This window comes from Arachis hypogaea, chromosome 7 (assembly GCF_003086295.3).
Source record: "Arachis hypogaea cultivar Tifrunner chromosome 7, arahy.Tifrunner.gnm2.J5K5, whole genome shotgun sequence".
NCBI lineage: Eukaryota > Viridiplantae > Streptophyta > Magnoliopsida > Fabales > Fabaceae > Arachis > Arachis hypogaea.
Window position 1 is genome coordinate 33751699 of NC_092042.1, and position 13761 is coordinate 33765459.

At 36.2% G+C, this 13761-nt stretch overlaps 1 non-coding gene across 1 annotated transcript; it reads left to right on the forward strand.

Moving 5' to 3' along the window:
• The first annotated feature begins 12410 nt into the window (after positions 1 to 12410).
• Positions 12411 to 12518, forward strand: LOC112704583 (small nucleolar RNA R71). The gene has a single exon (XR_003155200.1). It is a non-coding gene; the product is annotated as a small nucleolar RNA R71 (small nucleolar RNA).
• The last annotated feature ends 1243 nt before the right edge of the window (positions 12519 to 13761 follow it).

Consider the following 13761-nt stretch of genomic DNA (forward strand, 5'->3'; position numbering starts at 1 on the left):
ATAAATAATCCTGTAAATTTGTTAATGATTATGAAATGTGATTACAACCTTTGGAGGATGTATGCAAAAATGAAAAATGAAGCTGCCAGTTGGGATTCATATTATCTGATTGTTATTAGGCTATATTGTAAAATGAAAAATGCTACTTGTTCAGTCTATTCTAGATTTAGAAAACTTGTTGGATTAGCCTTTGTATCCAAAATAAGAACAGTTAAAACCTTTATGATTACTTATTTTTTCATGTCTATATCTAAGTACTAGTGAGATATCATATGTTCAATTTCATCTAAGATGTTTGTTTTGTTCCCAAATTCACAATCCTAGTAACTTGTATCTTGAAATTACTATATTTTGTATTGGTTGAGAAATAAGTAATGAATTGGCTGTTTTTTATAGAACCGTAGACGGTAAAAATATCCAAGTTTTAGGGGAGATTATGACAAAATGTTTCTAAAAATTTTGGATAAAAGTTAATGAAAAAAATTATAATCAGTGTTATATCTTGTTTCTAATTTTTTGTTTCGGTTTTCTCATTTATAGGAGTGCTAAAATGGTGACAACATACTACCTAAAGGACTCAAGAATATTTTGATTCATAAAAACACTAATCTATGTTACACTTTTAACTTTTGGTTGAAATAGTGTAAAAAATATAACTTATAGAACTAATCAATGTAGACACTAATGTTATTTTATTTTAAAATAATTTTAGTTAAATGAAACATGTTTGAATTATCTATGTTTTTACATATTATATAAATATCGACTTGCTCAGTAAAGTAGTTAATATATTAGTTAATTAAAAAAATAAAAAATTATTACAAAATAAATATTGTATTTTTGTAACTAAAAAAATGTTACGACATCAAGTTATATTTTGTAACAAAATTTTATGATAGAAAAAAATATTTTATCACCAAAAATATTTTGAAGATCAAAATTTGTTATCACTTTTGTAACGAATTTTGATTTTTGTATCAAAAAAATTTGTTATAAAATATTATTTTAAATTGTAACGATTTCATTTTTTGTTATAAAAACTTTTTGTAATAGAACATACTGCAATGATCTTTTTTTACTATAAATTTATTTTTCAAAATTCTAATTTTTTGTAACAAATTCTTTTGTTAAAAATATTATTTTTTCTTGTAATACGGTGTTGTTGCATCGAAGGAGGGAAGGCGCTATTGCAGCAAAAGAGAGAGGGCACAGTGCGGGTGATCAGCGGTCTTAGGCATCGCGGCGATCCGTTCGCGAGGGGTGCTGTTGTGGCATACCAAGGAAGGATGTTGTTACGTAAGAGGAGGGAGGGCGCTACTGAGGTGAAGGAGAGATGGTGCAGTGCGGGTAATTAGCGTTCTGTAACGTTGTGGTGGCGTGTCCGCACAATCCTGCTGTTTCTAAATACGTCTGCATTTGCGGCACCGCGTGTAAATACATTGCAAGCGATGGCAGCGCAAGGTTGGTCGACGACAATTGCGGCAAGATTGGTGTACGTCTAGTCGGCAAATTCACGACTACCGCTATAAAGAGAGGGAGAGAGATAAGGGTTCATTTTTTTTTTGAAACTCTGAATAATGGAGAGAAATTGAGATTAGAGTAATTCGTTTGTGTATTATTTTAATTTTTTATTTTAAATTTTTATCCTAATTAACTGTAATTAGTTGCATCACTAGTTTATCTTTTAGACTTTTAACTTTTTTATGTATATTAATGGAAAAATTTTGCCGTTAATAACATTAGTCAATCATTCGCTAGAAAGATCGATCACACATTTACATTTATAATCAAATGCTATAAATAATATAATAAAATTATATAAATTTAATGATATAATCAAACTTAATTCACATTGCAATCAAATATAATAAATAATATAATTAAATTAATTGTTATATTTATAATCAAAATACAAATAAAATGTAAAAAATATACTTGTGGATGAATTTTGGTGTTATAGAACACATAATATTGCTACTATAATAATTTTGATTATTTCTTAATAAAATGTTTGATATCTTAATAGATTATCACTTTATATATATATATATATATATATATATATATATATATATATATATATGCATTTTACCTCATTTTTAGAATTTTTGTGATTTTTTATAATGAAATTCATCACAAGATGTGACTTGGTAGTTTCTAACATGCATGTATGTATATATATATATATATATATATATATATATATATATATATATATATATATATATATATATATATATATATATATATATATATAATCATCGCTCGATATATAATAATATAGGCTGCGTTTATTTATAAAGATAAGATACTGAAATAGGGATATAGAGACACAAAATTGTGTTTGATAGAAGATATATAGACAGAAATAATGTGTCTAGAGACACTAAATTAGTGTATTTTGTATCCATCCTGACAGGAAGGATACGGAGATACTAACAAAAGACACAATTTATTTTTTATTTTTTTTTCATTATTTTTGTTAATTTTTTATAATTATATTTTTTATTATTATATTTTTTATCTCAAATTTTGTGAATAAAAAAAAAAAAAGAATAAATTGTATTTTCATAATTTATTCTAGTTTATCACCAAACAGAATATAAGAACACAAAATTTTATATCTCTATTAATTAATATCTTGTCCTATTCTATTCTCAATGTCTTATCTTATCCTGTTCTCATAAACAAACGCAGCCATATAGACGAATTCATAGTTTCGTACTATAGGGTTGGTTTGGTCAAATTATTGGTCTACATCAATGAGCTTCTTATTATCAATACGTTTTGTTTCTTAATTCACAGTTTGTGTCTAAGAAATAATTTTATTTGCAACATTAGCCGATAATACTCAAAAACGTAAACAAAAATTACTCTTTACACAAGTTAAAAATTAATGAATCATTCTTTTATTTAAATAAATAAACTTCAGTTTGATAATTACCATTAGGAAGAAAAATAGAACCAATTTATTTTTAACAAATTGAAGAGAAAAGAGAAAGAAGGCAACAGACAGTTAGATTTAGTTCTCAAATTTTATATAGGAGTAATTTTAAAATACAAAAATTTTGTATTTTTTATTATAATTTTTAATAAATTATAAATAAATTAAATCTAAACTATTAGATCGTTTCTTAATCTAATCTAATATTTTAAATTTTATGGTGCATCAAATAAATTTAAAAGACTTGAGCTGATTTTAAACAGACCCAACAATTGATTTAGTCCGTTTTCTTTGTATTGGTAAAACAACTATGGTATATAGATTCCCCTACCTTTAATTTTCGTCGAGTCTTATATATCTTAGTCCTTAAATTTCATTGATTAGTCCGTTTACTAATAGCCCTATTTTAGACTAGTCTGTATAACAAATAAATAAAATTTTTAATTTTCATTAGTTAATAACGTAAAACAAGTTTTCATTTTCAACATGTAGAGATTATCAATTCCTAGGTTCAGTTTGATTCTACATACAGTTCAAATTTTATAAGAATAATACAATTCAAATTAGGCTAAATTTCATATATATCATCTTTTGAGGTTGGATAATATCATGGACAATGTCAGTTTGATTTGTCATACCTGTAATAATCGAGGAAGGTTTTTGTAACGTCTGTAAGAGAGTATATTTATATTTTTCAAAATATAAAAAGTACAAGTTGTTATAATACGCTCTCAAGAATATAAAAGAATATATAGACTAGTATAAATATGACCGTGAGTCAACTAGTATTGGAATTATTTAAAATTTCGTAGAAGTTTCAAGTGCAATTGTTTTAATTTTTTTTAACTTGTTTTATTATTATGTAGCTTTCACAAAGGAATAGTAGTTTTATTTGGACTTTTCGTATCATTATAAATAGTTATTGAAAACAAATGGTTGTTGAAAATGAGGGGAACTAACTAAGTCATTATTGAACTAAATTTTTAATTGACTTTTAATATATATATATATATATATATATATATATATATATATATATATATATATATAAGATATTGATATTGCCGTTATACATCGGTTATACATTATAACTCGGCAATAAATATTATAGATCGGCGGTCAATAACAGTATTCAAACAAGCAGCAAAACATTCAGATATGCTATTACTTTTCGTTTAAAATATTAGTACTCAGAAACGTAACTGTTACTCTTTATTTCAGATATAAAGAAAAGGGTAAGAAGATTGTTAAGATTATTGCAATTTGCAAAGCCTATTATTCGCTTGTTGACTTGAGCGTCAGAGTGCTTTTTGCAGGTACCCGCTCCTTGTTCTCTCATTGCCGACGCATAACTCATCCCGATAGAAAGCTTGCAGATATTTATCTGCGGACGAGCTATACAGCAGCTAACCTCCACAAAAACAATTGGCGCCCATCGTGGGGCCTAGAAACAAAATTCCTTCTTTCTTTAGGCCCCAAAGCTCCCATACCTGTTCATGGCTGACCAACCTCCTCCCACACCATCTGAACTTTTTCAGATGGTAACAGAGCTACAATAAGCTAATCAGCGTATGGCGAAAGAAAACCAACGAATGACAAATCAAATAGCCAAGTTAACCAATGCTCAAGTTAAAAATAATGATAGTGAACAACCAGAAGATGATGAAGAAAATTCTGATCCAACACACATCTTGGAAACTCAACAACCAGAGGGAGACCAGGAAAACGATGACGATGACAGATTGGACACATTGTTGGACCATTCACGACCGACATCATGAATTTCAAACTATCTAGGAACTTCACATTATCAATAACTCTGACTCCCTACGATGGCATGGGAGATCTGAAAAAACACGTCAAGAAATTTTGATCTATGATGATAGTATTTTATGTCATTGTTTTCCTATTTTATGTCATTGTTTTCCTACCTTTTTAGACGGTTCCGTACTTGATTGGTTTTCGTCTTTGCCTGCAGGTTCAATTTCATGCTTTCAAAAGCTCGCTAAGCAATTCGAAGATCAGTTCGCTGCGTCTTCCATCTATCTACATGATTCCGACTATCTGAACACTATCAGGCAAGGACAGCACAAAAGTTTAAGGGAATATGTCACCCGCTTCACCAAAGTAGCAATGAGCATCCCAAACCTTCACCTCGAAGTACATCTATATGCTGTAAAAAGTGGACATCTCCCCGGGAAGTTCCAAGAAGCCATTACAATGGCCAAACCCAAAACCTTGGCCAAGTTTCGAGAGAATGCTAAGGGTCAAATGGAAATTGAAAGAGCTGCGCCAAGCTCGAAAATCTGAGAAGAATCAAACAACAAGGATGACGATAAAGCTAAGGACAACAACAAACATTTTTGGTTGGCACCACGTTACGATTCTTATACCCAATTCAACACCTAAAGGGAGGCAATGATCAAGGAAATATTAAATTTAAAGCTAATCAAACCTCCTCCGAAGGCCGGAACCTACCAAGATACGAAAAATGTGTACAAGACAAAGCTTTATGCTTTTAATCAGAAACACGGGCACACTACTGATGAGTGTGTTGTATCGAAAGACTTGCTCGAGCGCTTAGCTCGGCAAGGACATATGGACAAATACATCGGTGGCCACATCTAAAAGCACAATACACATCAAACTGACTTATGTTTTGCAGGTCAATCTTCTTAGGATAAGGACATAGCACATACAGCTTAGCCCAATCAACCCCAAGGTGTGATTAATTGCATATCTGGGGGCTTCACCAGAGGTGGAGCATCAAGTTCTACTCGCAAATACACTTACCAAACTATGCTCGCTGTAGGGAGCACCATCAACAATCATCAAACTTTGCCCACCTTCCCTAAAATGACGTTCCAACTGTCTGATTTCAATTCAACAAACTTAATTTAGACAATCTAGTTGTCATCTTTATTCAAATGGGAGACCTAATAGTTCAGAAAGTTTTGTTAGATCCAGGAAGTAGTGCCGATGTTCTATTTTATTCCACATTTAAGAAAATGAAGTTGAGTGATAACATACTGCAGTTATCCACTAGAGACCTAGTAGGATTTTTAGGTGAACGAGTACCTGTTTTGGGATCAGTATGGTTACAAACCACACTTGGTGAGAGTCCTTGGTGTGCGAAATTGTGAACTATACTTTTTCACAACTCTCATAATCCCCGGTAATGGCTCCAAAAACTTGGTAGCTCAATACCATGGCATTACACAACTTCGCACAACTAACCAGCAAGTGCACTGGGTCGTCCAAGTAATAAACCTTACGTGAGTAAGGGTCGATCCCACGGAGATTGTTAGTATTGAAGCAAGCTATGGTCATCTTGTAAATCTTAGTCAGGCAAACTCAAATGATAATGATGATGAACGAAAATAACATAAAGATAAAGATAGTGATACTTATGTAATTCATTGGTAGGAACTTCAGATAAGTGCATGAAGATGCCTTCCCTTCCGTCTCTCTGCTTTCCTACTGCCTTCATCCAATCCTTCCTACTCCTTTCCATGGCAAACTCGTGTAGGGTCTCACTGTTGTCAGCAGCTACCTCCCATCCTCGCAGTGAAAGCTAATGCACACACTCTGTCACAGTGCTGCCAATCACCGGTGTGGTTCCCTCCCCTACTGGAATAGAATCCAGTGATTCTTTTGCGTCTGTCACTAACGCCCAGTAAGTTACAGGTTTGAAGCACGTCACAGTCATTCAGTCATTGAATCCTACTCAGAATACCACAGACAAGGTTAGACCTTCCGGATTCTCTTGAATGCCGCCATCAGTTCTTGCCTATACCACGAAGACTCTGATCTCACGGAATGGTTGGCTCGTTTGTCAGGCGAGCACTCGGTTGTCAGGCGATCAACCATGCATCGTGCAATCAGGAATCCAAGAGATATTCACTAAGCCTCAAATGCGTGTAGAACAAGAGTGGTTGTCAATCACTTTGTTCATGAGTGAGAATGGTGATGGGCGTCAATCATCACCTTCATCAAGTTGAAGAACAAGTGATATCTTGGATAAAGAACAAGCGAATTGAATGGAAGAACAATAGTAATTGCATTAATACTCGAGGTACAGCAGAGCTCCACACCTTAATCTATGGTGTGTAGAAACTCCACCGTTGAAAATACATAAGCATAAGGTCTAGGCATGGCCGAATGGCCAGCCTCCCAAGGATCTAAGATAGCCTCAAAAATGAAGATAGCTACCCCCCGATCTGATCTGATCTGATCTGATCTGATCTGATCTCCCCTATACAATCATAAAAGGTTCTACTTATAAGAAACTAGTAGCCTAAGGTGTACAGAAATGAGTAAAAGACATAAAAATCCACTTCCGGGCCCACTTGGTGTGTGCTTGGGCTGAGCAATGAAGCAAATTTCATGTAGAGACTCTTCTTGGAGTTAAACGCCAGCTTTGGTGCCAGTTTGGGCGTTTAACTCCCATTTGGGTGCCAGTTCCAGCGTTTAACGCTGGGATTTCTTGAGGTGACTTTGAACGCCGGTTTGGGCCATCAAATCTTGGGCAAAGTATGGACTATCATATATTGCTGGAAAGCCCAGGATGTCTACTTTCCAACGCCGTTGAGAACGCGCCAATTGGGTTTCTGTAGCTCCAGAAAATTCACTTCGAGTGCAGGGAGGTCAGAATCCAACAGCATCTGCAGTCCTTTTTGGTCTCTGAATCAGATTTTTGCTCAGGTCCCTCAATTTCAGCCAGAAAATACCTGAAATCACAGAAAAACACACAAACTCATAGTAAAGTCCAGAAAAGTGAATTTTAACTAAAAACTAATAAAAATATACTAAAAACTAACTAGATCATACCAAAAACATACTAAAAACAATGCCAAAAAGTATACAAATTATCCGCTCATCACAACACCAAACTTAAATTGTTGCTTGTCCTCAAGCAATTGAAAATCAAATAAGATAAAAAGAAGAGAATATGCAATGAATTCCAAAAAACATCTGTGAAGATCAGTATTAATTAGATGAGCGGGGTTTTTAACTTTTTGCCTCTGAACAGTTTTGGCATCTCAATCTATCCCTTGAAATTCAGAATGGTTGGCTTCTTTAGGAACTCAGAGTCCAGATAGTGTTAATGATTCTCTTAGTAAGGTATGATGATTCTTGAACATAGCTATTTATTGAGTCTTGGCTGTGGCCCAAAGCACTCTGTCTTCCAGTATTACCACCGGATACATACATGCCACAGACACATAATTGGGTGAACCTTTTCAGATTGTGACTCAGCTTTGCTAAAGTCCCCAATTAGAGGTGTCCAGGGTTCTTAAGCACACTCTTATTTGCCTTGGATCACAACTCTTATTTCTCTATATATATTTTTTTTCGTTTTCTTCTTTTTTTTTTCGATTTTTTTTTTGAATAGCTTTTTCTTGCTTCAAGAATCATTTTAATGATTTTTCAGATCCTCAGTAACATGTCTCCTTTTTCATCATTCTTTCAAGAGCCAACATTCATGAACCACAAATTCAAGATACATATGCACTGTTTAAGCATACATTCAGAGAACAAAAATATTGCCACCACATCAAAATAATTAAACTGTTATAAAATTCAAAATTCATGCAATTCTTCCTTTTTCAATTAAGCACATTTTTATTTAAGAAAGGTGATGGATTCATAGGACATTCATAACTTTAAGGCATAAACACTAAGACACTAATGATCACAAGACACAAACATGGATAAACATAAGCATAAAATTCGAAAAACAGAAGAACAAATAACAAGGAAATCAAAGAACGGGTCCACCTTAGTGATGGCGGCTCTTTCTTGCTCTTGAAGATCCTATGGAGTGCTTGAGCTCCTCAATATCTCTTCCTTGTCTTTGTTGCTCCTCCCTCATGATTCTTTGATCTTCTCTAATCTCATGAAGGATGATGGAGTGTTCTTGGTGCTCCACCCTTAGTTGTCCCATGTTGGAACTCAACTCTCCTAGGGAGGTGTGTAGTTGCTCCCAATAGTTTTGTGGAGGAAAGTTCATCCCTTGAGGAATCTCAGGGATCTCATGATGAGTGGGATCTCTTGTGTACTCCATCCTTTTCTTGGTGATGGGTTTGTCCTCATCAATGGGGATGTCTCCCTCTATGTCAACTCCAACTGAATAACAGAGGTGACAAATGAGATGAGGGAAGGCTAACCTTGCCAAGGTGGAGGTCTTGTCCGCCACTTTATAGAGTTCTTGGGCTATAACCTCATGAACCTCTATTTCTTCTCCAATCATGATGCTATGGATCATGATGGCCCGGTCTATGGTAACTTCGGACCGGTTGCTAGTGGGAATGATTGAGCGTTGTATGAACTCTAACCATCCTCTAGCCACGGGCTTGAGGTCATGCCTTCTCAATTGGACCGGCTTTCCTCTTGAATCTTGCTTCCATTGTGCGCCCTCTTCACATATGACTGTGAGGACTTGGTCCAACCTTTGATCAAAGTTGACCCTTCTAGTGTAAGGATGCTCATCTCCTTGCATCATAGACAAGTTGAACGCCTCCCTCACACTTTCCGGACTAAAATCCAAGTATTTCCCCCGAACCATAGTAAGATAGTTCTTTGGATTCGGGTTCACACTTTGGTCATGGTTCTTGGTGATCCATGCATTGGCATAGAACTCTTGAACCATCAAGATTCCGACTTGTTGAATGGGGTTGGTAAGAACTTCCCAACCTCTTCTTCGGATCTCATGTCGGATCTCCGGATATTCACCCTTTTTGAGTGAAAAGGGGACCTCGGGAATCACCTTCTTCAAGGCCACAACTTCATAGAAGTGGACTTGATGCACCCTTGAGAGGAATCTATCCATCTCCCATGACTCGGAGGTGGAAGCCTTTGCCTTCCCTTTCCTCTTTCTAGAGGTTTCTCCGGCCTTGGATGCCATAATGGTTATGGAAAAACGAAAAAGCAACGCTTTTACCACACCAAACTTAAAATGTTTGCTCGTCCTCGAGCAAAAGAAGAAAGAGGAGAGTAGAAGAAGAAGAAATGAGGAAGAGGGAGATGGTGGTGTATTCGGCCAAAGAGGGGGAGAAGTGGTGTTTAGGTTGTGTGAAAATGAAGGGTTGAAGAAGGGTATATATAGGAGAGAGAGGGTGAATGGTTCGGCCATTATGGGTGGGAATGGGAGGGAAAGTGGTTTGAATTTGAAGGGTGAGGTTGGTGGGGATTTATGAAGGATGGATGTAAGTGGTGAAGAGAAAGATGGGATTTGATAGGTGAAGGGTTTTTGGGGAAGAGGTGTTGAGGTGATAGGTGAATGGGGGAAGAAGAGAGAGAGTGATGGTAGGGTCCTGTGGGGTCCACAGATCCTGTAGTGTCAAGGAAAAGGCATCCTTGCACCAAATGGCATCAAAATCCACGTTTTGAGCCATTTCTGGCGTTAAACGCCGGGCTGGTGCCCATTCCTGGCGTTTAACGCCAGGTTCTTGCCCTTTACTGGCGTTTAACGCCAGTCTGGTGCCCCTTTCTGGCGTTAAACGCCCAGATGGGTGCCAGACTGGGCGTTAAACGCCCAACTGCTAGGCTGACTGGCGTTTGAACGCCAGCAGCATCTTCCTCCAGGGTGTGCTATTTTTCTTCCTGTTTTTCATTTTGTTTTTGCTTTTTTCATTGTTTTTGTGACTTCTTATGATCATCAACCTACAAAAAAGATAAAATAACAAAAGAAAATAATTAATTATAAAACATTGGGTTGCCTCCCAACAAGCGCTTCTTTAATGTCATTAGCTTGACAGGGGACTCTCATGGAGCCTCAGAAATGCTCAGAACCGTGTTGGAACCTCCCAACACCAAACTTAGAGTTTGAATGTGGGGGTTCAACACCAAACTTAGAGTTTGGTTGTGGCCTCCCAACACCAAACTTAGAGTTTGACTGTGGGGGCTCAGTTTGGCTCTGTTTTGAGAGAAGCTCTTCATGCTTCCTCTCCATGAAGACAGAGGGATATCCTTGGGCCTTAAACACCAAGGATTCTTCATTCACTTGAATGATCAACTCTCCTCTATCAACATCAATCACAGCCTTTGCTGTGGCTAGGAAGGGTCTGCCAAGGATGATGGATTCATCCATGCACTTCCCAGTCTCTAGGACTATGAAATCAGTAGGGATGTAATGGTCTTCAACTTTAACCAGAACATCCTCTACAAGTCCATAGGCTTGTTTTCTTGAGTTGTCTGCCATCTCTAGTGAGATTTTTGCAGTTTGTACCTCATAGATCCCTAATTTCTCCATTACAGAGAGGGGCATGAGGTTTACACTTGATCCTAAGTCACACAAGGCCTTTTTGAAGGTCATGGTGCCTATGGTACAAGGTATAGAAAACTTCCCAGGATCCTGCCTCTTTTGAGGTAGTTTCTATTTAGACAAGTCATCCAGTTCTTTGGTGAGCAAAGGGGGTTCATCCTCCCAAGTCTCATTTCCAAATAACTTGTCATTCAGCTTCATGATTGCTCCAAGGTATTTAGCAACTTGCTCTTCAGTGACATACTCATCCTATTCAGAGGAAGAATACTTATCAGAGCTCATGAATGGCAGAAGTAAGTCCAATGGAATCTCTATGGTCTCCGTTTGAGCCTCAGATTCCCAAGATTCCTCATTGAGGAACTCATCGGAGGTCAGTGGACGTCCAGTGAGGTCTTCCTCAGTGGCGTTCACTGCCTCTTCTTCCTCCCAGAATTTGGCCATATTGATGGCCTTGCACTCTCCTTTTGGATTTTCTTCAGTATTGCTTGGGAGAGTGCTTGGAGGAAGTTCAGTAATTTTCTTGCTCAGCTGACCCACTTGTCCTTCCAAATTCCTAATGGAGGATCTAGTTTCAGTCATGAAACTTTGAGTGGTCTTAATTAGATCAGAGACCATAGTTGCTAAGTCAGAGGTATTCTGCTTAGAACTCTCTGTCTGTTGCTGAGAAGATGATGGGAAAGGCTTGCTATTGCTAAACCTGTTTCTCCCACCATTATTGTTATTGAAACCTTGTTGAGGTCTCTGTTGATCCTTCCATGAAAGATTTGGATGATTCCTCCATGAAGGATTATAGGTGTTTCCATAGGGTTCTCCCATGTAATTCACCTCTTCTATTGAAGGGTTCTCAGGATCATAAGCTTCTTCCTCAGATGAAGCTTCCTTAGTACTGCTTGGTGCATTTTGCATTCCAGACAGACTTTGAGAAATCATATTGACTTGTTGAGTCAATATTTTATTCTGAGCCAATATGGCATTCAGAGTATCAATCTCAAGAACTCCTTTCTTCTGACTAGTCCCATTATTCACAGGATTTCTTTCAGAAGTGTACATGAATTGGTTATTTGCAACCATTTCAATCAGTTCTTGAGCCTCAGTAGGCGTCTTCTTCAGATGAAGAGATCCTCTAGAAGAGCTATCCAAAGACATCTTGGACAGTTCAGAGAGACCATCATAGAAAATACCTATGATGCTCCATTCAGAAAGCATATCAGTGGGACACTTTCTGATCAATTGTTTGTATCTTTCCCAAGCTTCATAGAGGGATTCTCCATCCTTCTGTCTGAAGGTTTGGACTTCCACTCTAAGCTTACTCAATTTTTGAGGTGGAAAGAACTTTGCCAAGAAGGCATTGACTAGCTTTTCCCAAGAGTCCAGGCTTTCTTTAGGTTGAGAGTCCAACCATGTTCTAGCCCTGTCTCTTACAGCAAAAGGGAATAGCATCAGTCTATAGACCTCAGGGTCTACCCCATTAGTCTTGACTGTGTCACAGATTTGCAAGAATTCAGCTAAAAACTGATGAGGATCTTCCATTGGAAGTCCATGGAACTTGCAATTCTGTTGCATTAGAGAAACTAATTGAGGCTTAAGCTCAAAGTTGTTTGCTCCAATGGCAGGGATAGAGATGCTTCTCCCATAGAAGTCGGGAGTAGGTGCAGTAAAGTCACCCAGCACCTTCCTTGCATTGTTGGCATTGTTGTTGTTTGCAGCTGCCATTTGTTCTTCTTCCTTGAAGAATTCGTCCAGGTGTTCTAAAGAGAGTTGTGTCTTGGCTTCTCTTAGCTTTCTCTTCAAGGTCCTTTCAGGTTCAGGATCAGCCTCAACAAGAATGCCTTTGTCTTTGCTCCTGCTCATAAGAAGAGAAGGGAACAAGAAGATGTGGAATCCTCTATGTCACAGTACAGAGGTTCCTTTAGGTGTCAGAGGAAAAGAAGAGTAGAAGACAGAAGTGGAAAATTCGAACTTATCAGAGAGAATGGAGTTCGAATTTTACATTAAAGGATAGTGTTAGTCCATAAATAGAAGGATATGAGAAGGAGGGAAGTGATTTTCGAAAATTAAGTAGAAAATTTGAAAACATTTTTGAAAAACAATACTTAATTTTCGAAAATGAAAATGGAAAAGAAATAAAGTGATTTTTGAAAAAGATTTTGAAATTGGAAATCAAAAAGATTTGATTGAAAACTGTTTTGAAAAAGATGTGATTAAAAAGATATGATTGATTTAAAAGATGTGATTGAGAAGATATGATTTGAAAACAATTTTAAAAGATATGTTTTGAAAACAATTTGAAAAGATATGATTTTAAAATTGATGACTTGCCTAACAAGAAAAGATATGATTCAAACATAAAACCTTTCTCAACAGAAAAGGCAACATACTTGAAATGTTGAATCAAATCATTAATTGATAGTAAGTATCTTTAAAAATAGAAAGAAATTGATTTTGAATAAGATTTGATTGAAAAATTGATTTGAAAAAGATTTGATTTTGAAAAGATTTTGAAAACTTAGAAAAAATCTGATTTGAAAACAAAATCTTCCTCCCTTAGCCA